This window comes from Desmodus rotundus, chromosome 6 (genome assembly GCF_022682495.2).
Source record: "Desmodus rotundus isolate HL8 chromosome 6, HLdesRot8A.1, whole genome shotgun sequence".
Taxonomy (NCBI): domain Eukaryota; kingdom Metazoa; phylum Chordata; class Mammalia; order Chiroptera; family Phyllostomidae; genus Desmodus; species Desmodus rotundus.
This window is the reverse complement of record NC_071392.1, coordinates 76,760,588-76,786,923: the sequence shown is the minus strand read 5'-3', so window position 1 is coordinate 76,786,923 and position 26,336 is coordinate 76,760,588. Positions and strand designations below refer to the sequence as shown.

Genomic DNA, 26,336 nt, shown 5'->3' with positions numbered 1-26,336 from the left:
ATAGCTACACCCACCAATTGTTTCTATCTTTAGAACAGCAATTATTTCACCCAGTTGGGAAAGGTGCTGCCCACCTGAAAAACACTTCAGAGGGAATGTAGTTTGAAAAGGCATCTATTTGCAGAAGGATTCAGAGTCGAGGAGAATCTTATAAATTGTTTCTCTGTGCATATAACTTTTTATTATGCGTGCTGATTTCTTCAGAAACCAGAGGTGTGTGCTTGTCAAATCTCCCAGTACCTATACATACAGTGATACTGCCTTAGTTGTTCTGTTTAGGGCTGAGTAAAGTCAGGCAGCTGAAATAATTGGCTGACATTCACTGAAGCCCTGTCGGTACTCTCAAGTTCAGAAGATATCATACAGTGATAAAAAACGTATTATGCATTTATGACTACTCACTAGCAATATTTTCCTTATCTTTTGCAGGAGGAAAATGGAAGAAACAGACAATTTTAATGGAATGGAATAAACCACCGAACAGGTAACTGAAATTAGCAGGGGTTGTGTATGCATTGGTTAAGTTTCTGTGAGTAAATATTTGTGAAGTCCTTAGAAGAGTACTTGGCACATAGTAAATATTATGTAAGTATTTGCTATTAAGTTCTTTTAAATGTACCTGAGCCCCAAATGAACCAATCATATAACCAAAAACTATCCAGCAGAAACAAACCCATTATTTCTAAAGAAGGTGTGAACACCATTGGTAAGTTCTGGCATGGTCTCTGTGTGACCTCTTTCAGTGGCCCGAGAAACTTAATTTCTTAATCTTTGCGCACTGAACTCCCATTTATTTTTGCCTTTGAGCTTCCGTTCGTGATGACCTTATCAGTGGCAGGTCAGTTTCAATTTTGAAACAAAACAAGCTTCTTTAAAATTCTTGAAGAGAGAGTTCCTTGTCATTTGGGGAAATGGCTCAGTTTAGAGACAGCCACGGAAAGGGCTTGTGGAGCGTGAAGGTGGAGAGGCGACATCGAGAACAGCTCTCACATTTTCTGGCGGTGGCTCGGAGTAGGAAACTTCCGGCACCTGGCTCTGCCTGGCCTGACTTCCTGACAGACACACTGAGACACACACTCAGTGTGGCACTGAGACACACTGAGCACACACTTGAAAGGGCCATGTTATGTGCTGAGTTCTGTGCTTGCCTGTTGAGATTGTAGAGTGCACCTACCATCTTTCTCTGCATCCGCCCGGGCCTGTGCCAGTGCCTGCTTTTTTGACCACGCTGTGGGGAGACTCAGGTCTTCTGGCCAGAGTGACACTCAAGATCCCACCTTCCCCTCCTCTTCAGCATTCCCATCTCCCCGGGCTCCTCTCCCTCGGCACAGCCGCACGCTGTACTCCGGGTGGGGAGCAAACGCCGGGTGGGGGCCGGGCCCACAGTCTGACTGCATACGTAGAGTTAGACCTATCTTTAGCTGTCATCCATATTGTGCCTTCCTTCCCCCGACATCTGTTTTATAGTTGACTAGAGTTTATTTTAAATACTTCACTGTTTTCTGTTTTGCCATGTTACTCTTATCTGGGTTCCTTTCCCGGCTCTGGTGCTGTAGGCTGGGAGGCCCCAGTTGGGGTTTAGACCCCACTCTTCTCAGGGGGAACCCTCTGGCCGCTGAAATAGCCCTCTGGAACTTCAGCTGCCTCCCGTGGGAGCCCAGCCGGCCCTCTCGTGCTGCCTCGGCACTCGCTGCCAGTCTCACCGTGGAGTGGTTTTCCCAGTTGATGGCATTACAGATGACATTGCTAACTCGGGAGAGGCGGGCACTGGTGGGGCACTCAGTGTGGCAGTGGCTTTTGACCTTTTCTTTGGCACCCCACCTGTGTTACACTAGGGCCCGTCCATCACACGTATTTGTGCATGCACGTGTATGGTTTCCGGAAATAATACCTTCACTCTGTGTGAGTTGTGATGGAGTTTGCTGGTCTATTGTATTCCATCACTTTTTCTTTTTTTCTCTTCTCTTCTTTCTCTAAACAATTTTAAAAAATTCAATCAGAGTTGACATACAATAGTTTATTCGTTTCAGCTGTACAGCATAGTGACGAGACATTTGTATAATTTGTGGGGTGATCACCCCGAAAAGTCTAGTACCCATCTTACCCCGTCATTGTCATTGTAGTGTCTTTGACTGTGTTCGGTACACTGTGCTTCACACCCCCGTGACTGCCGAGCTCCTCCTCTTTGTGGTGCTCCTCAGAGTTGGTCTCATAACCCGTTAGTCCGTTGTACTTGGACAGACTTGCAGTATCTTTAGGCTGTGGTAGGGGCACTGCCCTTTTTTCCTCCTCCTCCATATTCAGTATTAATGTGCACAAGTCTCTTTTATGCCTGAAACCCCCTGAAACTTGCCTTAACTTAAATCTTACGTTCGAACTCTCCCTTTCCTTTTGTAATGAAGCTTCTGTTTCTATTTTATCACGTACTATTATTCATCCCCGACACTTATTCTGACGTTTGACGTTGCTCTCCTCACCAATAGCCAAGAATCATTTTATTTACCACTTCGAATGAAATAGATTTCTCTGTACCGTTTTATCTTGCATGTTAAATATAATTTTCCAAAAAGAACTTATTTTTCACTAAATTTCTTTATTTGTTTAGATTCTCCATATTCAGTTTCTCAGGAACATAATTAATCTGGTGGTCTCATCTCAGAACTCATGTCCTTACTGGCCCCGGGATTACAGAATCACATGGGTGGGGGGGGGTTCTGCTGTACTTTGTCGTCTTTTTGGTTGGTGTCATGGGTTGCAGAGAGACACCTGCTGGCCCAGATGTAGTGCTGCACTGTTATTCTATCTTAAAGTCAATCACGGTTTTCATTTTGGGGCCTCACACTTCCACAGTGTGTTGGTGAGCTTGTATGTTGGAACCGATTGAAGGAGGTCACCTAATCTCCTCAAGAATTTTTAGGACTTGCAGCTCAACATTTAATGAACTGAAATGTAGTCTTACCATGTCACCCATTCAAGAAGCTGATACCTCACGGGGGGAAGGGATTTCATGGGAAAACTTGATTGCTTACCTGTGTGTGTTCTTAATGGGGCTACAAAATGATCATTTAGTAAAGCACCCAGTAAACCAGGATCCATTTAAAACTTTTGGAAATGATAATTCACTCTTCCAAGATAGTTAAGAACTTAAGTTTTAAACAGCATAGGTTTGCAGCTTGGTTTGTTATATGAGAAATACATTTGGTTCTAGTTTTAAGTCTGTTGCTGGAGAAAACAATCTAAAATTTATTGCTTAGTTATTTTGAAGCCCTAATTAAAATATCATAGTGACTTCTCTACAATGCTTATTTTAGCAAAATTCTCATTGATTTAAAAGGCAAGTTTATTTATAAAGGAAACATAATTATATACATCTAAGATTAGTCAGTACATATAACAAGTTTTAAAGATTAGAATGTACAGAATGGTTCTTCTAAATAAAACTAAACTACTAATCACCTGTCTGTGAAGAATATTTCTAAAGTTCTATGAACAGTGAACGAGGCAGCATACCACAGTTTTCTGTCCTCGTTTACTTCTGGTGCACAGCCCCTGCCTGGAAGGCAGGAGGAAAACATCCAAATGTACGCGATGGCCCCTCTAGCCAGCAGCTTTGCGAACATCTGGGAGAGGGAGGTGACGCATGCCCCCAGCCTGAGCCCCGCTTTATCAGCACTTGTCTCTTCCTCCATCCATTTCAAAAGATAAACTGGGTGCCATAGGACAAGATCGTACCGGCTTCAGAGAATGGCAGAAGTGGGAAGGACATTGTTAATGGTGCAAGGGGACAAATTATGGCAGAAATGTAGGCATTATTTGGGAACACAAAATACTGTTTGAGTTGAAAAGCCTCAAACAAGAACAACAACATGTTAAAAAAGTATATATGTCCAATGTTTCTGACCATTTTTCTCCATTTGTTTCCTGAGAGGGGAAACTGGAGTGAAAATAGACACCTAGACTGGTAATGAAAGGCGTGAGAGGTCCCTTCAGGTAGCCAAGCACTTCTCTCAAAAGCGCGAGTGAAGGAGTGAGGCAGTAAACGAGATTGGAAATGGTGAGTGTGTTACAGGTTGCTAATTTTGAGCTTCAGTGCTTAACTGTACTAAAGACTTAAGTATTTACGTTGTCACAAAGAAGGTAAATAATAGGCTTGCTTCATTGTAAGTGCTCAATACATAGCAGCTACTGTTGTCGTTGCCATGTACAAAAATACTTAATGGCACTCTGAGTAAATTATTGTAGTTGTGTTCCTTATATTCAGGGATGGGTCTGTTTTGATCTGTCTCTGTTTTTTTGTGGTAACTTCTATGGCAGAAAAGCACAGTGCTGCTAATAGCATTTGCTGAGTGTGTCCTGTGTGCTGAGCATCGGGTGAGGAGCGTGAGGGTAGGTTGCTGTCGTCCAGTTTTACGGGATGTGAATGGGAAGAAGGCGCAGTTAGGTTACTGCACGACAGAACTCAGCTCCCTAAACCGTGGTGGGAGCCACCGGTAGCCACGGTCTGAGCCGAACCACATGCCCACATGCCTGTGGGCTCAGTTACTTGCCGCAGTTTAAAGCTTTAGACAAAAAAATCTTTCGGTTTTACATTGTTGATTAGCTGTGATTGCCACACAAGGAAAATACTACTTATTAAAAGGGAGGCAGTTTTAATACAATATAAAAGTAAGTCAGATTTCCCTAAGTTTGGAGCGTTACTCTGATGATCCTGATGTTTGAGAATTTTAAGTAAATATTTTCACTTTGCAGTCTACTGTTTAGTCCTCAGGGACAGAATAGTGTAATATATATTAACAAAACACATTGACAGGAGCATTCCTCTTTAAAATCTGTGTATCCAACATGGATATCTGAATATATTTCCAGAATATCTGGCTATATTTCCTAAATATCTGGCATTTTTAGTTGTACACAATGTATCTTGCAATTTCCGTAGGAAATGGACTTTAGGCAAATGGATTCCGAAGGATTTCAGTATTTTTGGTATGTCTACATAATTGGAAGAAAATAAATCTAGCACTTCTGACTGAAGGGGCAAATAAATATGTTTGTATAGTCAGTGTTCAGTTTGCCACCTTAATGGAAAGGAGCCATGGCAGGGGCAATCCAAAGTTGCCCTTCACGGGGACTCGTTCTGTTGGTCAGTTTTGGCTGTGGGTGGTTTTGGAGTGCTCGTCAGCTGGCAGCAGGTTTGGAAGTGGCTCAGTTACATACGTGTGAACGAGGAGTGTTGCTGTGAGTGAAAACAGGCCGCTAATACTGCCAAAAATTAGAACTAACACGCAGGGAGTGCACTGCATTTCCACTGTACGCTCAGGTTCATTTGCCTGCTCTGAAGTCAAACGTCCGGGGCTAAGCAGGCCTCGCGCTCGAATTGTCTTGACAGGCCCTCCTGTCCCCCCACTACTCCCCATCTTTTGAGGTGAAATCAGTGTAGGATTAAGATCAAAGATACTTGAAGGGGAAAATAAGGCACAAGATAATTGAAATTTCTGCATTTGCAGTTGAAAGGCAGGTTAGAGAGCATTTACCTTAACCTTTGCCTTAAAATTTTTTTTTTTCATTCTCACATCCATTGATTTTGAGAGAGAAGGAAAGGGTGTGGGGGAGAGAGAGAGAAACATGAATGTGAGAGAGAGATACCGATCAGTTGCCTCTTGTACGCACCCCTACTGGGGATCGAACCCACAACCTTTTGGTGCACATGGGACGACGCTTCAACCAACTGAGCCACACGGCCAGGGCATTACCTTAACCTTTTCAATTCACGGTAAGGAAACTGAGTTTCTGAGAGCCGGTGGGACTTGCGCAAGGCCAGAGAAATTAAAAAACAACACTGATACCAACAGTAGATAGTACTTATTCAACTAGAAGTTTTAATGACTTTTTTCAGCTTTATTGAGGTATAATTGACAAATAATATTGCAGAATATTTAAAGTGTACATGATTTGATATGCATTGTGAAAGGGTTTTCTGCACTTTAGTAATTTCCAAAAATGAGCATTAAACCTCGGTTTTTGGGTCTACGGATTTTTTGTTTTTGAACACACGACTTGGAAAGTGTGTGTCTTAGCGAAGTGCAGTGGAAAGCAGAGCCGACTCATCCCCAGTGCAGGGTTACTTTTCCACTGCACTGCTCGGGCGCAGCCTGACATGTGCACAGATAGGAAAAATACTGTAAAGTCTTCATCTCAATGACAGCGAAGTTCTTACGGGATAACTTTTAAACCGGAACCACTTTCTTTTCTGACGGTCGTTGCTCCCTGAAAAGTTCCATCTCTCTCTCAGCTCTGTGTGCCCCTGTTCAACCCAGGAAAGAACACCCTTAATTCCTGTATTTTAGGGAGGCCTCTGGCAGATCTCCTCAATAAATAAACTCCTCCTGTGTAGATGGTTATTATACACCTGATTGTTATATTGGTGGAGAAGATCTTTCAGTGTTGGCCTTGAACATCCCAGTGCACGGTGCTTGCTGAGGCTGCAGTTTTACGTTTGACTCCCCCAGCCCCCTGCCCCATAAATCATTTAACGCCCCCATTTTTAAAAAATCTGATTCTCAACAACTACTACTACTCTCATATGAATGTCTGTCTCGAAACTGAATGCCCTTGGTCCCAAGTGTAGTTAAGGAAACAGGGTAAATGGGGCAGGACACTGAGCATCATCACTGAAAAAGCCCCGGTCCGTGGTGCCGCTGGTAAGAAGTGGCATGCATGTCAAATGCGGGCATTCTTCCTCTTTGATCTTTCTTAGAAGCTGCCGGCTAGGTTGGTGCGTACGTGAATCCTCCTCTTCTAGCTGCGGAAAATGTGCCTCCTGGCCCAGGTGAAAAGCATCAGTTGTAGACACAACGAATACCTGGTACAAGGAAATACTTTAATCTGACCTGGAAAAGAAGTAGCCTGAATATACCTAGAAATAACCTAAAAGTTATTGCAGTGGTAAATAGTAAAGTTGTGTTTTGGGCTTCTGGTATGGCGTTGATACTGGCATGTACAGAGTGACTGATTATTCACGTAGAAATTTAATTTTGTCAGCACTCTGCCTTAATGTATTTTTATTTACTTTTCCTTTTTATTGAGTTTATTGGGGTGGCACAGGTGACCAAAATTATACAGGTTTCAGGTGCACAGTTCTACAACATGTCATCTGTACAATATTTTTTCTGATGTTTCTCTTTGGGCAAGGGAAACAAAAAAAAAATAAATAAATGGGACTACATCAAAGTAAAAGTTTTTTGCACAGGAAACCATCAGCAAAATGAAAAGACGACCCACCGAATAGGAGAACATATTTGCCAATACATCTGATAAGGGGTTAATATCCAACATTTATAAAGAACTACAAAACTCAACACCAAAAAAATAAATAGTCCCATTAAAAAATGAGAAGAGGGCCTGAATAGATATTTCTCCAAAGAGGACTTACCTTATATGTGTCTTTAAAAAGGTGGGTGAAGCCACTGCCTTAATTTTAGCAAACTACTTGGAAAATGCATATACAAGTGAGTATGGTAAAGTATTGTCACTATAAATGTCAGCCTCAGGTTTTGTCTGTTGTCTCAGTGTTTCAGTGTACTTTGAAATAATCCCGAATTATTCTAATAATTTTATTTTCTACATCAAAATGTACAGTGCATTGTTATGCACTAAATTCTTTTAAGGTTTGAAAGATACTATGTTTGGCCACCAGGTGTTTTCAAAGAGGGAAGTTTCAACTTCTGTGGTCAAGTTGTGGTGGTCAGATGAAGACCTAAATACTGTTTCCCTTTTGTGCCAGGATCCATTTGCGCCGGCCAAGAGGAGGAGGAGGAGTACCTCCTTCTCACTTCAGTGTGTAGAAACGCACAGTGTCTACTCGGCGTTTAAATAGCGCTGTGTTAGCTTCTTACTCTTGGACCTGGGAGCTAGGGGAGGTAACCATGATACCAAGAAGAGAGTTATTTTTATTTATTATTTGAACAGGCCCTATCTGTAGGGCTGGCTATATAACCTGAGGACAAGGGTGGGCAGATGAGAGGAAAAGGAAATCTTCGGCATATCATTCTTTCATGTTTTTCTAAAACACGATGGTACGCTTGCCACAGTGTACACGTTACCTGCGCTGTCTTTCGATCCTGTTTCTAAGGATGACGAGAGTGACACAAGTGGGTACAAAGAAGGAGGTCCCTCTGCAAGCACTGTGTCACCCAGACTGGCAGTAATCACTGCTGCGGCTACAGGAGTCACTAGCTTGTGGAGATAAGACTTGGAAGATGTGTCCAAAATGATTGGCTGATACGAAAGCTTAAGTCCTGCCCTGGCTGGTGTGGCTCAGGGGACTGAGTGCCAGCCTGCAAACCAAAAGGTCGTTGCTTTGATTCCCAGTTGGTGCACATGCCTGGGGTGCTGGTCAGGTCGCCAGGTGGGGGCGTGTGAGAGGGTGTATCTCTCACACATCAATGTTTCTCTCCCTCTCTTTCTCCCTCCTTCCCCCCGTCTAAAAAGAAATAAATAAAATCTTTTAAAAAATGTTTAAGTACCAGCACCTGAGAATGAATTTTTAAATGTTTGTTTATTTCTCAATTTCACCCATCGCGCAGCCTCTTCCCTTTTGGCAGCCATCAGTTCATTTCTGTTTTGTTTTGTTCCTTTGTCTTGTGTTTTTAGATTCCAGGTATTAGTGAAATACTGTGGTATTTGTCTTTGTCTGACTTACTTCACTTAACGTAGTACTCTCTATATCCATCCATTTTGTCGCAAATGGCAAAATTCATCCTTTTTTATTGCTGAGTAATAGTTCATTGTGTTTATGTACCATATCTTTATTCATACACCTATTGATGGACAGAGTAAGTGTATAATAAATAAATAAAACAAGTCAGACTTAGATTCATTACAGAAAATTAGGGACCCACTCAGTCACATTCTTACATGTTTTTTCTAGGCAGGGAAGAAAGGGAAGGAGTTTGGGCTAATTTGCTGGGAAGCGTGGTCAGAATGCGTCCAGGGTATCAGAGTGTCAAGGAAGCGAGCCGTCACTGGCGTCGACTGTGGCCTGGGCTGTCCCACAGGAGAAATTGGGATACATAGCACGACCTAGCAGTGTTAACAGCGTAGGTTTGCCCTTAGGGTTCCAGTCTCCCTTATGAGTTTGTTCCCTCCTTTCTCCCTGGCGACACAGTCCCGCTCTCAGTTATGGGTGATTGTGGTGGTCACTGATGCCTTAAGAGCGAAGGCTCTGGGTTCAGACCTCCTGGGTCAGATGCTGACTCTGCCTCTTGGCTGACTTAATTTCTTAGATTCTTATCTGTAAAACAGGGATCACATTCGTATTTACCTTCAATGGGGTATTGAGAGGATCACATGACTCACATGTAAAGGGCCTAGAACACCATCAGGCACACGGTAAGCACTCAGTAAGTGTTAGCTATTACTACATGATCCTATTTACTTAGAAAATATTTCTTTTACCCTCTCTCCATAACTCCTGTGTAGGGAGAATAGACACTGAACTGGGTGAATGAGTGAGTACTGACTTGCCCGTTATCTTTAGAATTGTTGGTTAGCCATGTAAATGCATCTTTGTGGGTTCCTTTCCAAGATAAGGCCATGTAGGCAAAGAAAGCACTGATTAAATTCAATCCCACATGACCCGCCCACCCCATTTCAAACAGGATCTGTAATCGTCTTTCCTAATAACCGTTTTCTGCCTGGGATTCAACGAAGGGGTTATGTTTTACATCAGGAAACAGTACATGCAACACACACACTTAAACGAAACAATTTTATGGAACAGTAGTTCCACTAAGTGTGATGACCTCTCTCTTTCTTCCTATTCTCCTGTGCTTTGCTTTTGTAACAATGCTGCCGGCAGTGCATGAAATTTGTTTCCCAAGTTAACGGGTCCTCCTGAAGTTCGGAAGGCAGCGCATGAGATAGATCACTGCGACTTCTCCAGAAGCAGGGCGGCGGGGGCGGGTGCCCTTGATTATGACCGATATTCCCTTCCTTTTCGGTCTCTTTCCTGACTTCCCCTCATAGCGGCACTGGAATTCCCCAGCTTTAAACACACATGTTTAAATGCCACCAATCTGTTTAGTAAGGCCAAAGTTTGTGTTATTTAAAAGGCCTTTAAATGTCACTGTACTTCAGGTTCACTTTTAGCACATTAGGAACATTAAAAATGTATAAAACTCCTGTCACTATAAGATAGGGTCCAATAATCATTTTCAGTAAACATTTTAACGTTAGGTATGGTAGTAGAAACAGATTTTTCAGATTGTGATACCTAATTTCTACTGTACCCACCCCTCCCCAATTAATTGAGAAATTCAAAGTGTCTTTGTAGAAAAACGATTTATTGTTAGAGCTGAGCTCTAGAGAAGTATTGCTTTGTCCTGAGCTGTCCATAGGCTTTGGCTTGTTCCTTCTTGGCCAGCACCACGTGTTGGGCAGCTAACTGCTTAGAGCCATTCATGATCTGTGACCACGGAGCTGAGCACACACCCCATGCTGACCCCTGACTCTCTTCTCATTAACTGAGTCACCAGGCAGACCAGATCTGAAAGATCAGCAGCCAGATCCTTACCAAGTTGACCACCCAAGGCCTTCTCAGGTTCGAAACCCTTGCTTCGCACACATTCTGTCACGTGACCAGCCTCACAGCGCCTGGGTCAGCCTCCTATCCCCGGCTCCACGTAGCAGCCAGGCTGCCCTGGCTCAGGTGAGGTGTCCATTCCCAACACCTATTCCCTCTTACTTGCAACTCTGAACATTACATTCTCTTCTTTCCCTATTCCCCTTTCTGGTCATAGTCTGTTAATTCCATACACATGTCTATGTCAGTTTTTTTTCTATATTTCAAGTAAATCTCTTAGCTTTTATTCTTCCCTCTCTTCAGTGTTGGAGAGCTTCCAGTGGCGCTAGTCATCATAGCTGATAAACTAAACAGTAGGTATGTAATCATCATCAAGAAAAAAGAATACAATACATTTAAAGGTAAAGTAAGGATTATAATTAGTGTCATCAACTTTCTGATCTCTTATGTGTCTTATTCTGGTTCATGCTCTTCTGACGAAACCTTCTTACACGTCGCATACAGAACAATAACTCTTTGTGCTGTTCCTTATATAATTACTAGTATTGCAACACAGTTGTAATAGACATTTGATTTCAGATGTGTTTTATTACAGACACATCACGAGGGAAGTAAGTTTCTGCGGGATGACCAGGGTTGTAACTGTCACTGGCAGCATCATTCCTGGGGGAGAAGGAGCCCCAGTCCTCAGTCACCGATGTCGATGCACTTGGGGAACTTAGCTAGGTGTTTGAGGACTACGTAATGTCGGTGTTTCTTTCCGCCATGCTTTATTCCTGGAAAGCGGCTGACTCTTTAAAACTCATTTCAGTGCTACTAGTGTGCCTCCATATATTCGATAATAAATTAAAATGGAAATCAGGAGAATTTAGCGGATTCTGAAATAAGAATATGGTTAAGCATGCATTTTGAAAGGACAAATCACTTCTTTCTATGTGTGTGAGAGCTCACGCCACTCTCTTGGACGCAAAGTTTGCTGCTTTTGAACACTGTGTTTACTCTGAGGGACAGGTGACTACAGAACGCAGGGCCTTTCCCTGCTTCAGGTGGTGTTCCCAGGTGACCCAGGACAGTCCCTTCACTCTGGCCATTTTGTCACATGTGCTCTTGAGCTGTGATGAGACATATTATCTTTTTCTAACACTGGGAAACAGAAGTCAGAAAAAATGTTTAAAAAGAAAGGCTTTTACATTTTCTGTTAGCAGAATTTTAAGCAGAATTTTTAAAGTGTTAGCTCCTGATGAGGGCATTTCAGTTTTTTCTCTGGGTGCTGTCCTGGTATTGTCCTCTTTTTTGGGTAATGATTATCTAGCAACACTTTAAATTCATTCTTCACTTTAGATCTCAGGGCATCAGTGCACATTTTTTTTTTGGCTTGAGTTTAGTATATAGTCTGAAACTAATTGTGCCCTATGTAGCGAGCTAATGGCGGCTGGCGAGAGTGCAGTCATGGCAGGGGGTCCTTGAGTGACCTTGAACTTGCAAATATGCTAAGGGTGTTGTTACCAAAGAGATACAAAAGAGATTACAGTTTTTATGTGAGGGTCTGTACCAGCCAAATATGTTAACAGAATTCCAGCTCAGTGTATTACGCAGCATTTGAAACATGGCTTGACGTGACTTTGAAAAAATGTAATTGATGTTCAGCTTTGAGACACAAAAGCACACATAGAATAAAGTGATAAAGTACGAATTTAAAAAAATCATCAAGGTCTGAGACAAGAGAAAATAGAGCCCTCGGGTTTTGGCAGTGTTGCCTCAGTAGCCACCATGGGGACGAGATGAGTAAGCGAGCCCCAGTGAGGGGGGACTTTGCACCCGCTAGTCCACCACATCAACTAAGGATGCCGGGCTTTCATCTGCTGCGCGTCGTTGGGCCTTCCCCTGAGATTTCATTTAGGGGGACACAGGGGCCCCAGTGCTGACAGGCAGGTTGAGAGCCACTGCCCTGACAGATCCAAGTTTCCTATTAGGCCGCATACTTGGAACACCACATGCACTAGGTCAGCCCCCAGCGGGAAGTTAGAGGTCCAGGTCAGCTTCCTCGTAGTCCCACATGTGTTGGGGTGTCAGAGCACGTCCTCGTCCTGAAACGCAGAGGGGAGCAGTTGGAAGAGCTTGTGCATAAATACACTGTTTTCTAAGTTGGGGTCCCCGAACCCAGAAGGTTTGCTCAGAAACTTCATGCACATCGGAGAAAAAAATAAAACCCTTTTTATCCAAGTAAAACAATTTTCCATGCTTATTTGTGATATTCAAATTTTAACTTCCTACATATAATGTAATAATGGTATCACCCCATCCCTTGCCCTTTGGACTAAAGAAAATTGGCTGGTTAAAACAGATAATGCAAAGGCAGTCAGAATTTTCTGAAAGCTCACAGAATCTTAGGTTGGATAAATAAGGAACCGAGAACTAGGGGAAGATGACATCATTGTGAATACATTTCTGGCACTGTTGCTGAGTTTCCTTTTTTTAATTCTCTGTGTGGGCTAAAGGGTTGGCGGCGGGCACAGAGAGCCAGGGCCTGCTCTCCCTCAGCGCGTTGCCGGCGTGCCCCTGCTGTCCCGTGAGGGCTCCTGAGCGTGTGTGTTCATACACTTCTGCAGTTGGTTTTCGGTGAGGCTTTTCTTTGGCAAAGTGAAGTATACTAGGTCGTTGATGTGGTGCCTGGGGCATTGTAAGCAGTGAACTTCTGTGCCCTCTTGTTCCTCCTTGTTTTCAGCAGGGCATTTTGTGTTTTCCAGCAGTAGCGCCTTCGACTGTAATGCTGACTTTCAGCCTCATGCAGTGCGTTTTTCGGGTTCTGAAGCCTGAGCTTTTCTCTCTCAGTGGAGGGGGTGGGGAGGGAGGCCAGGCAAGCCCAGGCTGTGTCCTGAGCGGGTGTTAGTGTTCTTACTGCTTCGGGCTTTAGCAGTAACCAAAGACAAGGTGGCTGAATGATAAAGGAAGACAGCAGCAGCCATAATCAGCTGTTAAGTTCTGGTGACAGGAAAACTCAGCCTTCCAACTTTGCAAAGTATGTAGAATAGTCTAGAATGCTAGTTATCGTGTTGATGCCTGGTCTCCACCCCAGAGATTCTGAGTCCAGTCTTAGGTCATTCTAATGCACATGGTCCAAGGACTACGTATTGAAAACCTCTAATTCTAGAAAGATCAGTTATACCATTGTTCCATTATTCTTGGTTTAATTTCTTGATTGAGCATCAGTGTAGCACGAAGATTAAATGTCTTCTGAGACTTTTTTACCACTTGGTAACTGTGAGCCCCCAAGCCATGGCTCAGAGTTCTTGGCTTAAAAATGTGTGTACCATGCCTGTACCGATGTGTAACTCTCAGGCAGTCATAACACAAAAGAACTTGGGCTGTGGTGTGAGAGTCATTTGTAAATTTCCAGTGTCGACACCGTAATTTCTTTTCTCACTGACATTGCCTGGTGAAAGAGTCAGATCTGTGGTGTGTTCTCCTTGTGGTTTCCGTAGTGTTAGGCAGAATGCTACAGAGAAAAACGAACCTTTTCTTTGGTTTTGACTCACTCAGGCGTGGAGTGTCCTTCGTCTTTTGGAGATGGGATGTAAGAGGCATGCCCTGAGAGTGGCAAATCAGACTTCCACACGCACTGCCCTCACTTAGCCAATAGCTGGCTCAGAACTTGTATATCACGATGTGCAGTTTCATTCATCAAGGGGATTTCAGGCTCCAGCGGCAAACTGCCTGAGTCTTGGGCGACTCCTGAGCTTTAGACTTTGTGTTGACTCCTCCACAGAAACAAGGACGTGCGTCTGCCTGTAGAAGAATTACTGGTAACCCAGGTAAGGATAAATGGAAGAAATCGTTCCTTTTTTCCTTTCGGGTAGATTTGAGATTTTAGAAAAAATTAGTCCTCTCTTTGAGAGGAGCTCAGAACTGAAGTTTTTCTCTCTAAATTGCTTTATAATGTTACTCAGTACATCATCTTTTTGATGGGAAATCCATCCTCTTCAAGATGTAGTTTCATTTTTAAATATTAAAGTATAGGATTCCATTTTTCTTTCAGGGCATGAAATTTTAAAAAGGCAATGCCTATAGTTGCTAAGATACTAATTACGCATAAGTTCCTGGTTTAGAACTGAAGTCTTGTATTTTTAGGAAGTATGCTTTAAAAGTTGGGCAGAGGGGAAGTCGACGTCTGAGCTTGATTTATGAAGCAGTGATGCTACATTTTGTCAGACTTTTCCCTGAATTAAAGAGCAGGTTTGGAGGCAGGCTGCTTAGTCTGCTCTGACCTGGGATCTCCCCTCTGCCACTTGTGTCTCCATCTGTTTTCCCACCGTGGGATCAGCTCTGGGGCTTCTCGGCGTGTGGTTTAGTCTGTGTCTGTTCAGCACAGTGGCATTTTCCTTGAAGCAGTGACTAAGGGTTCTTGGATGGACTGTATTTGAAAGAGGTGGTAGAATTGCATCAGAAAGACACTGACAGTAAATGGCTCCCCCTTCCCGTAATGACCACATGTGAAACAAGGCATTAATTCTTGTTCTGAGGAAATGAGAACTGTAGAGTTCTATGAAAAACTCCCTTTTTATCATTAATGAGCCAGATCTGAATGTTAAAAACCAGGATCACTTTTTGCTATCTAAGTAAGTGTTACAAAGATACAGCTTTTCACTCCGTGTTCTGTATGGAGTGACCAATGATCTTGAATTCAGAAAGAGGAAACAGTGTTGAATATACCTGTCATTAATGGTATAAGCCTAAACTAACTTCTTTATACTACTTTCCATACTAATGTGTTTCTTAGATATGTTGCTTATTTGTCCTTCAGGATTTGATTCTCAGTGTGATAGACCATGAAGGCTAGAAGAAAACTCCCACAAGTCATCCAGGCAGGGCTTCCCATGGGAACAGTACTGCCCCCTAGGGGACAAAATAGATACTTGGGAGGGTGTTTGGTTCTGTTGATACAATGGTCATTTTGTGTCAAGAATCAGAGATTTTAGATGTTTCACAGTGGAAAAGACAAAGAACTGCTCTGTATCCCGCATGACTTTCAACCGCCCTGTTGGATATTTATGCAGTGAAAAATTAGTTTATAATTATCTGAGCGTAGGTCTGTTTTACATAAAAACACAGAATAACAGGCATACTTTTAATATATATAGAATATATTCATTTTCATTCTGTTGTCCACCTATGCCTCTCCTCTTTTTTTCTCGTACTTTTAACATGGAAGGCTTCTGATTCAATCTCTTATAGTCTACACTTATTCTTTATAAGTAAATTATAAGCATCTCTTTTATAGTTCATTGAACCTGAAACTTTTTTACATGTTGAAATATATAGTTTCATTATAAATTGCTTTTTTTAGTTGCTCTTTTATATTATACTTAGGATATTGATATTTTAAAAGTTACATGTATACTTGTTAATATTCATTAGTGAATTTTCTTTCAGAATAGCAAATAGGGCATTACAGTATTTTTGGTTATAAAAAAGGGCTTTGGGAATAGAAAGGTTTTGAACCAATAATCCAGCTCCTTGCTGTGCTTTTGGGAAGGACAGTGTGCAAATCATCTGGCCGGCAGGATGTTTAGCTTCTTTATGAAGTTCTCCAGGAATTTCACGTACCTCCTTAATATGTTTCAGTATCTTAAGTCTTCCCATTTAGCTAGTTCTTCCTTATTAATACGTGAGGAGTCTTCATTATGTTCCTCCACAATCACCACGAGCTTCGGTCTCTCCCCTCCCGTCCTGAAAGCTAGCGGAGCAGTTAAAACCAGACACAGGTTCTCCTGAACGGTGGGCACTGTGTCTCCGCCCCGGGAGCGTGTTCTGCGTGTGCCGTCTTGAACCTCTGACTGTGCTGTAAACACAGCACATCGTGGGTGCGCTGCTGTGTGTGCGCGGAGCTGAACCGTCCGAGTCACAGGTGTGAGGGCGGGGTACCCAGGCGCGTGCACATGGCCTTCTGGACTGACGCTCGTTTGGCGCTGCCATTTTTAAATTCATAGACTTTTTCTTGGATTGATATTTCTTCTGGGAGTACTTATTCTTGTTATGTGGATATAATTATTGCTTCTTACATATTTCTAGAGACACTAATAAAAGTTGTTTTTTTGAGTTCGTTATAGAATATCTTAGCTCACTTGAATTTTCTGTTTTAGAACTTTTGGGTATTTTGTTGTTCATCTTGGTTTTCCACTCTCATGTTGCAGGTTTTCTTTGAATGTGTATTTATCCCGGATTGATCATCCACATAAAGATGAGCCGGCATCGAGGCCGACCAGGGGCTCTGCACTCGTGGGTGCCTCCGGCAGACTTCCCTCTGGTGGCGCAGTGCTGGGGAGCTGCTGCGTGGCAGCGAGGAGGGCCTGGCTGTGGGGTTCTCAGAACCACGCCAGCTGTTTAGTCCTCACCCGGCGTTTTGTTTAATTTCTTTAAAGAATCATCTTTTAAAGTTTTTGCCTGGGGACCTATAACATTTGTTGTTTCTTACAAAGACAGGGGTTAGGCATGGAAGGAACAATTGTTGATACTGCGACTTTCCTATTAATCTTCTCCTTTCTACCCTCCTAGTCATTTCTGTGCTGTATTGTACTTGCTTGTTCTGAGCCTCCGTGGGGTTTCCCTGGCTCTGTCAGTGACCTCCTTCCTGAGCGCAACCCTCTCAGAGTCTCTCTGGGGCTGGAAGCGGCCTCTCTGCTCAGCCTCCTCAGCCAGTACTTCTTCATTTTCTGGCTCCCAGACATTTGTGGAAACCTCTCAGCCCTTGATAGTGTCTTTATTGTGGTGGGTATACATACTTTTTTATAACTGTCATGGGATCTTTCATGTGCCCTGACCACCGTTTTGAAATGGTGTCTTAGTCAATTTAGGCTACCATGACAAAGTACCATAGCCTGGGTGGCGTATAAACCACAGGAATTTATTCCTCACAGATCCTGAGGCTGGCTCCTGAAAGGCCGTCTTCTCGCTGTGTTCTCACATGGCAGAAGGTACAAGGGAGTTCTCTGGGGCCCCTTTTATAAGGCCACTAATCTCATGCATGAGGGCCCCACCCTTACAACTTAATCACCTCCCAAAGGCCTCACCTCCTAATACCATCACATTGGAGGTTAGGATTTCAACAAATAAATTTGGGAAGAGGGGCACAGGCTTTCAGTCCATAACAAATGAAAGTCCTTCCTTTTCCTGATTTGTCAGAAGTGTATCAGAAGAATTAAATCAGAAATACCTCTAGCCAGGCATTTAGCCAGGGAAAAGATTAGATGAGGTCACAATAACTGCAGTGGGTATTGGGGTTTGGGAAAACTAATCCTCAGAATAACTTGGCTGGGCAGAAACAATGAGCTGGCATAATGATACAGATGTATGCTTTCCAGCTATGGAGACTGTAGCCATTAATCATAAACAACCCCCCCCCCCCCACACACACACACTAAGATGATGTTCTAGTTCTGTTGCTAGAAGAGTAGATGCGTCTTGTAAAACATCCAACTTAGCCATTTAAAAATATATACACAAGAAGTGGTAGTTGTTTCTAATCTTTACCGTGAATGTAAATGTGGATGTGCTTGCTTTCTAATTTCTGTCCTTTGACACGAGAGTTTGTGAAAGAACCTTTTGTCCCTTCACTTCTGTAACTTCTGCTCCTTAGGGAATAGACCCTCACACTTCCCCCCTTTCTTAAAAGAAGCATTTCGTATTCTCCCTTCCCATCTTGTTTGTGAAAAAAAAGAAACCCCTCCAAGTCTTACTGATCATCCCATTTTCTTGTATTTCTTGTGGAGTTCCTGAAAATGTCTAATAGATACTATAAAGATGGGGAAAGTCAGAGGTTAACCAACTAGTCCTTTAACTTTCCTGACACAAGTGGCTTCCCTTCGTGTTTCAGAAGAAACTCTGAATTGATGTTTCCAGTCTTAGTGTTCATTTTACTTTGAAAAAAATCACTGTTTCCTTGTGAAAAACCACTGGGGATCGCTCCCCTAGGTCTGAAGCCAGTTGCCCCAACGTGATGGAACCTAAAGCAGAATCTTGTCAGGCCCATCCCAGTCTCTGGTATAATAATAGGAGCCCCAATCTGTCCTGGAATTTGCGGAGTAGTAGTGTTGAATATTAATTGTCCTTTGTGTACTGGCTTAGAGGCAATCAAAGAAAGTAAAGATCCTCTGGTATCTGACCTCTGTATCCTGTAGGTTATTCACCAGCTTACGGCCTCAGGACAGGTCTGCATCAAAGGCCCTGGGAGGCCACGGCCCTGGCAGCAGAGGAGCGTAAGGAAACGTCCTGAGCTCCGAGGATGTGAGCTCCCAGGCAAGCAGAACACGCTGGTAATTTTATTTCTGGACAGAACAAATGCCATCAGCCTGCTCCAGGTGCCCTTCTTCCCAAGTCCGCTTCCTCCCATAACCTGCTGCAGGTGAGGAATGTGTTGGGTGTAGGTTGTCAGCTGTCCACTGAAAAAGTGATGGGCCTGAAGGGACACTCGGACCACAAGAATTTAGAATACTCCAGCCCTGGTTCTAGCACCCGGCATGTCGGATGACTGTTACTGTTAGATGACAAAACCAGCAAGTCCCTTTTTTTCCTCCGGAGGAAAATACCCTGTAGGGATGGGCTCAAAGGAATGAGGACAGCCACGAGAGTCGTCAAACTTAAAGTAATTCAGATGCGGTCCCCATTGGATGGGGTCAAGACTGCCAATCAGGTCACACTCTTCAGGAGGATGTGACGATGTGGAGACAGGGAGCCCTGCCTGCTTTGCTTTTTAATTGATGTTAAATTTACAAGTGGTGCAACGCACGGATGTTAAGGATACTTACATAACCAAACCCCAGTTAACAAGCAGAACACTTATGTCACCCAAGTTCGCTCACACCCCCATTCACTCACCCTCTACCCCCACTGGCACACACACTTTCTGATTTGTATCCCATAGATTGTTTTTCCTCTCTTTGAACTTGGTATAACTGAAATCATAGAGCAAGTACTCTTGGCGTTTCTGGCTTTTTTCACACTGAGTTATATATCGTGTGTATCGGTCATTCCTTCTTCCTTCATTGCCGGGTAGCATTCTGTTAATGAGAATAGACTAATTTGTTGATCCATTTTCAAATTAACAAACATTTGGATTATTTTTACCTTTTTGGCTATTACTAATATTAAGCTGCTGTGAATGAGTTCTTTCTTATTCTCATTCCTTTTTTAGATTTTAGGCTTTAGGTTACTGGAGTACACAATACGTGTCTGTTTATCTTTATAAGAAACGTCCAAGCAACTTGCCGGTGGTTGTACAATTTGAAAGTCAGGCCCGCGGTGGCTGGGAGTTCCCGGTGCTCCAGTTCCTTCCCGCACTGTGTGTTGTTGCTTTTTCCAACTTTAGCCATTCTGATGGAGAAGAAGTGGTCTCTCATTGTGATTTTGAACTTGCATTTCCTTCATGGCTACCACGTTCTTACTGGCCATTTGTATGTCTTCCTTTTTGAGGGACCTGTTTAATCTTTGGCCCATTTTTAATTTTCTTCAGATATTTTTAAATTGGATTGTTTTCTTATTACTGATTGCTGGAATGTATATCTATATATTCTGAATAAAATTTTTTGACAGAAATGGGTAAGGCGGATATATTCTCCCAGTCTGTGGCTTACCTTGCATTTTCTTAAAATAGTCTTTTCATGAGCAGAAGGTTTTCATTTTGGAGTAAGTTTAAATAATCAGATTCCCCCTCTACTATCAGTACTTTTGTTTTCTAAGGGAAGATATTCTTCTGTGTTTTCTTTTATCTTTTTTTAAAAATGGATTTTCTAAATTTATCTTTTATAGAGGGGGAAGCCAGGTAGAAAGAGGGCAAGAAACTGAAGTGAGAAAGGAGCATCGATTGGTTGCCTCTTATGTGCCCGTCCGGGACCGAGCCCGCAACCCAGGCATGTTCCCTGATGCAGAATCCAACTGGTGACCTCTTCGCTTTGCGGGACGATGCCCAACCCACTGAGCCACACGAGTCAGGGCTTCTGTGTTTCCTTTTAGAAGCCTTGTAGTTTTACCTTTCATGCCTTGGTCTGTGATCCATCTCAAGTGAATTTTTGTGTATTGGGTAAGGTAGCGGTCAAGGTTCGTGTTTTTATCAATGTTTTCCCAGTTCCAGCATGATTTGTGGAAAATACTTGTCTTTCCCCATTGAATTGCCTTGGTGCCTTTGTCGAAAATCAGTTGTCTGTGTATGTGGGGGTACATTTCAGAGGGACCTAAAGAGTGTTTGTACAGGCCGCACGTGGCATGCTCTGGAGTCTAGGAAATAACAGTTGACGTTGGTCAACCTCAGTAAGCCTCGGGTGGCTGGCAGCCTAGAACTTTTATGTCATGGAGTGTGTGCGTCAGAGATCACTGACAGAACGGGGGGGGGCATTTTTTGCCTGTTTTATAAAAGCTAGAACAGCTGGGGCTGCCAGAATTTCCAGCATTCCCACATTAAATGTAATGTTCTTATCTGCACAGAAATACACCGTCAGATCTGTGAGGTCCAGCTTGGGCCTGTGGGCAACTTCAGAGAGAAGCAAACACTTGAACTTCAGTTTTCTTATTTGAAAACTTGGATATGCGTGGATTCAAGATGCCTCATTTGGAACTCACTGTATTAAGGATGGGTCAACCAAAAAACACTGCTCTGAAGAGTGACAATTTCCATAATGTGAAGAAGCTTGTAAATGAAAATTATTTTAATAATTTTTGCATATTGTATGTGAAAAATAGATCTGCTGACTTTAAACAAGTCTGTCTATGACTAGAATCTTGGAAAGGTTTTTAAAATAGTTTTACTTGACTATAGTAAAAAACTATTTTAAAAGATTTTTTAATTGGAAAAGTGAAGGATGAATAGACTAAGAAACACACCAGCATTATTCTTTTCAAGGGGTAGAACGGATTGTGATTATCTCTTTCTGACACCTTCATTTTTAGAACTTGTTTTCATGGTGTGGCAGTGCAGAGAAGTAGCTGGACTCCTGGACTGGCACCCGGCTCAGCTGGTCCCCGCAGCAGAGGAGTTAGCCCTTCTGTGCTTCTCTCGAAAGCCAGGGAAGTCAGCAGGCCTGGTGCATGTTTGAAGGAGGCAAGAAGACTAGAGCTGTCCCCAGGTCATGGTGAGTGCTGTTGTAGCTGTTGGTCAGCAGTGGTCACTATGTTACTTTTATAATAAAGGCTCACAGAAAAGGGAATGTTTTTAAAAGAAACTAAAAGGCAAAAGTTTGTTACACTTACACTATCCTATGATTCAGCTGTCTCTCTTTTCATAGCAGACACCCCAGCTGGCTGAATTGGACAGGCATTACTGTGAATTCCCTTTCTCTCCCAAAGGGATGCATGTAACATTAGAGGTTTTTCTTTTGAGCTCTCTGGGAGACCTGTGTTCTGAAAATACAGGAGGTGCTTCATACTAGTTACTAGAATTGCATCGTCTCTATAAAAAGACTTTACCCGGAAAGGTATTCTTTAAGCTCACATATTCCTCTCCTCCTCCTCTGCCCAGCTAGCTCAAAGAAAACACAACATCCACTCTCTTGAAATACCGCCTGCCCTCGCCTGTGTTTGGACTTCATGGTTGTGCTCAGCTCCTGGCCCGGGTTTTGCTTTCTCCAGCAGTTTCCTGGCCAGAGCAGGAACTAGAGCAGAGTCTGGGCAAAGTGGCCGTGATGGCCTTCTTTCCCCTGGCACTCCCCGCACGTCCTGGAAGCAGGGCAGTGTCTGACCCTCCTGGTAGTCCTGTGTGCACATGGAGCAGGGTTAAGGATAACCCGGAAGCAAAATGCAGCTCAGAGCCAATATGAAGGCTGTTAATGCCCTACTAATGGCGTAAGTCCAGTTGACATGCCATATTTTGGTTTCACAGATGAACCAGGTTGCACTATGGAGTGAATGGTGAGCTTTCTCCCCATGGTCATGAGATGGGCATCATATTCCATGGGAAGCATTGGTGTTTGTTGTGCAGGTGTGGTTGAGTGTTGTCTGGTACGTGCCATGCCTCCCACGTCACAGAGAAGAGAGGAGCCGAGGGTGAAAACTCTGAGGGTCCTGCCGGCGTCACCACACTTCGGCTGCCGCTGCCCTGTTTCCCTTGCCTCCTGTGCCAGTGCAAGAGCAGCCCTCGTGTCCAGGGCTCTGGGAGCCGTCCCCACCCCTTCTCACCTTCTCAGGCACTTTCTCTCTGACCTTATGCCTCCCATTGCCACTGATGGGTTTTTTTTTTTAATATATTTATTGATTATGCTATTACAGTTGTCCCATCCCCCCCCCAACTCCACTCCATCCTGCCCACCCCCTCCCTCCCACATTCCCCCCCTATAGTTCATGTCCATGGGTCATGTATATAAGTTCTTTGGCTTCTACATTTCCTACACTATTCTTACCCTCCCCCTGTCTATTTTCTACCTACCATTTATGCTACTTATTCTCTGTACCTTTCCCCCTCTCTCCCCGTCCCACTCCCCTATTGACAACCCTCCATGTGATCTCCATTTCTGTGGTTCTGTTTCTGTTCTAGTTGTTTGCTTAGTTTTCTTTTGTTTTGGTTTTAGGTGTGGTCATTAATAACTGTGAGTTTGCTGTCATTTTTACTGTTCCTATTTTTGATCTTCTTTTTCTTAGGTAACTCCCTTTAACATTTCATATAATAAGGGCTTGGTGATGATGAACTTCTTTAACTTGACCTTATCTGAGAAGCACTTTATCTTCCCTTCCATTCTAAATGATAGCTTTGATGGATACAGTAATCTTGGATGTAGGTCCTTGCGTTTAATCTTGGGTAATGTAATTATGATGTACCTTGGTGTGGTCCTCCTTGGGTCCAGCTTCTTTGGGACTCTCTGAGCTTCCTGGACTTCCTGGAAGTCTGTTTCCTTTGCCAGATTAGGGAAGTTCTCCTTCATTATTTGTTCAAATAAGTTTTCAATTTTTTGTTCTTCCTCTTCTCCTGGCACCCCTATAATTCAGATGTTGGAACGTTTCAAGATGTCCTGGAGGTTCCTGAGCCTCTCCTCATTTTTCCGAATTCTTGTTTCTTCATTCTTTTCTGGTTGGATGTTTCTTTCTTCCTTCTGGTCCTCACCACTGATTTGAGTCCCAGTTTCCTTCGCATCACTATTGGTCCCCTGTACATTTTCCTTTGTTTCTCTTAGCATAGGCTTCATTTTTTCATCTGGTTTTCGAATAGATTCAACCAATTCTGTGAGCATATTGATAACCAGTGCTTTGAACTGTGCATCTGATAGGTTGACTATCTCTTTGTTGCTTAGTTGTATTTTTTCCGGAGCTTTGAAGAGTTCTGTCATTTGGGCCATTTTTTTTTTCTTTTTTTTTTTTTGTCTTGGCGCGTCTGTTACTTTAAGGGGCGGAGCCTTAGGTGTTCACCGGGTCGGGGTAATGCTGGTCGCTGGGCTGTGATGCTGTACGTGGGGGAGGGGCAGAGTGGGAGCAATGGCGCCCGCCTCACTCTCCTCCAGCTTTCAATCTTTCACTCCGATACCCACAATCAAACTGGGCCCCTCTGGTGCTGGCTCCCGAGTGGGTGGGCTTGTGCACACTCTAGGCCCCTGTGGGTCTCTCCAACGACCTCTCCCGTCAGGCTGGGAGTCTCTCCTGCTGCCGCCCCAACCCCCACGGGCGCTTTCAATCAGAGGTTTGAGGCTTATTTCCCCGAGCTGTAGCCCTGGGTTATGCGGTCTGCTTCGCTCCCCGCTGTTCATCCGGTTTATCTATGTTCGAATGTGGGGCTGCAGTGTGCTACCCGCACTCTGCCTGCTCTGCTCTCCGCCACTCCGAGTCCGGCCCTCTCGGTTTATCTGCGCAAATGTGTGGCCGCAAGGTCTGCTAGTGCTCGGACTGCCTGCGCCATTTGTCCCACACTCCGCCAGTCTTGGTCCGGACACAGCTACGCGAGTCCTCTGCACCCCGGTGCCTGTCTCCGCCCCTCCTACCAGTCTAGATGAATGTTTATTTTTTATTTCCTTGGTGTCTGACCCCCTTGCCGTTCGATTCTCTGTCAGTTCTGGTTGTGCGAGGAGGCGCAGTGTGTCTACCTACGCTGCCATCTTGGTTCTCCGCACCACTGATGTTTTTCCAACAGCATTTAAACCTACTCAAGTCTTGCCAATTAAAAAAAGAAGACACAGGCCTTCCGCATTGCCAGGGCCGGCCCTGGAAGAACTGTGTGTGTCTGCTGCCTCATTTCCTCACTCCCGCCCTCTCCCAAGGCTCCCCCAGACTGGCTTTGCGCCTGTGATGCAACTGATACTGGCCCTGGCCACGGCTGGCAGGGGCCCTCCTCTCCTTCCATTGCCACCTTTGTTCGATACACGTGGCTGCTTATTTTCCATGGCCTTTCAGCAGTGACAGCGTGCCATACACTACCCTCTCTAGCCTCCAGGAGGCTGCCCCTGCCCTGCCCTCTGGGTTTTCTCCTTGTTGCCCTCTGCAGGCTCTTTCTATCCATCTCTAAGCCCCAGGCTTTGTATTCAGATGCCCGCAGGACATTACCACTTGGACATCTTGCGGGCATCTCATGCCCAACATTTTCCAAACTTGTACAAGTTACACGAGTTTAAAACCTATGACTCATTTGACCCTTCTTTCTCTTCATCCAAATCTACAAAGAAACCAAATCTGGTCAAGATTCTACATATCAGGAGTTCTCAAATCCATCTCCTTTGCCTCCAGTGTCTCCTCCGTGGTTACCATCACCTCAGCCTGCTCCCTGCTCTTGGTGTTCTTCCCCAGTTACTCTCCTGACTGCATTCCGAACGATGCTTCTAAAAAGCATCCTTGTCTTGTCACTTCTCCACTTAAAGTCTTCCTGTTCCTGTGACATCCTGTACCCGCACTGGTTGGGGCCCCTGCAGAGTGTGTGTTTCTACCCTCTGCACGAACGGTTATCAAAGCCCTCGAGTTCATGGGGGCCTGGAGGAGAGAGCCGTTTCCCACTCGCACGGCAGAGCCTACTGGAAGTGCCCACTGGGCATCGGTCATGCCGCTCTCCCGAGCTCCTCGTCGTGGGCTCGTGTCCCTCCCGTCTCCTCCGTCCTTCCCCCCTCACCTGTCGACCTGTTCCTGTGTCCCAGCCCCTTGCACCTGTAGTGCTTCTGCTCTCTTTACCTGCCCCCCTTTCTTATTTAGCATAGCTCAGCTCTTCCCGGAATGCTCTGGTCCCCAAATTGCGTCCCCGTCTTGTCTTAGTTTGCGTTCCTCTCGAAGCAGATTCTGCACAAGGGTGCTCTTTGTCCTGACTGCACGATGTAAGAACGGTACCACCTCTCTGTGCCTCAGTTTTCTCACTTTAAAAATTCTGCTGCATGAGGTTGTACCGCAGATGAAATGTTGTGCATGGAAAGTGCTTACAACTCATAGTAGTGGTCCATCCAGCTTGCCACGGTGGTGATACAGACTGACATTATTAAAAATGTTACTTTATTAACATTAAATATTAAAAATGTTACAGGTTTCCATCCTCAGTCTATCCGGACCAGATTAGAGCCCCCCCTGCTGTGCACCAGCAGCGCCCTGTGCCCCCTTCACATTGTCAGTGCTAGTTTGGTGAGGGAGCCTGAGGACTCCTGTTCACCCACCAGTGCCCAGCCCAGTGCCTGACATACAGTATGTAGTGTGCACTGTGTACTCAATAAATATTTTTTGAACAGAATTAATCAAATAACTTGTAGAAAAAAATTCCAATTATGTTACGCTTCCTACCCATTTAAAAAAGATAAAACATAGCCAACAGAGTGTAACTGTG

General features: G+C 44.0%; 1 long non-coding RNA gene across 21 annotated transcripts in view; it reads left to right on the top strand.

The window, feature by feature from the left end:
- Nucleotides 1-26,336, top strand: part of LOC112299748 (uncharacterized) — a 198,199-nt gene that overhangs the window by 108,252 nt on the left and 63,611 nt on the right. For 19 of the 21 annotated variants that reach the window (XR_011651337.1, XR_011651333.1, XR_011651326.1 and 16 more), the window contains one exon: nucleotides 430-21,696. This is a non-coding gene — a long non-coding RNA (uncharacterized lncRNA). The remainder of the gene's footprint in view (nucleotides 1-429; nucleotides 21,697-26,336) is intronic. The other 2 variants (XR_011651336.1, XR_011651334.1) reach the window with 2 other exon arrangements.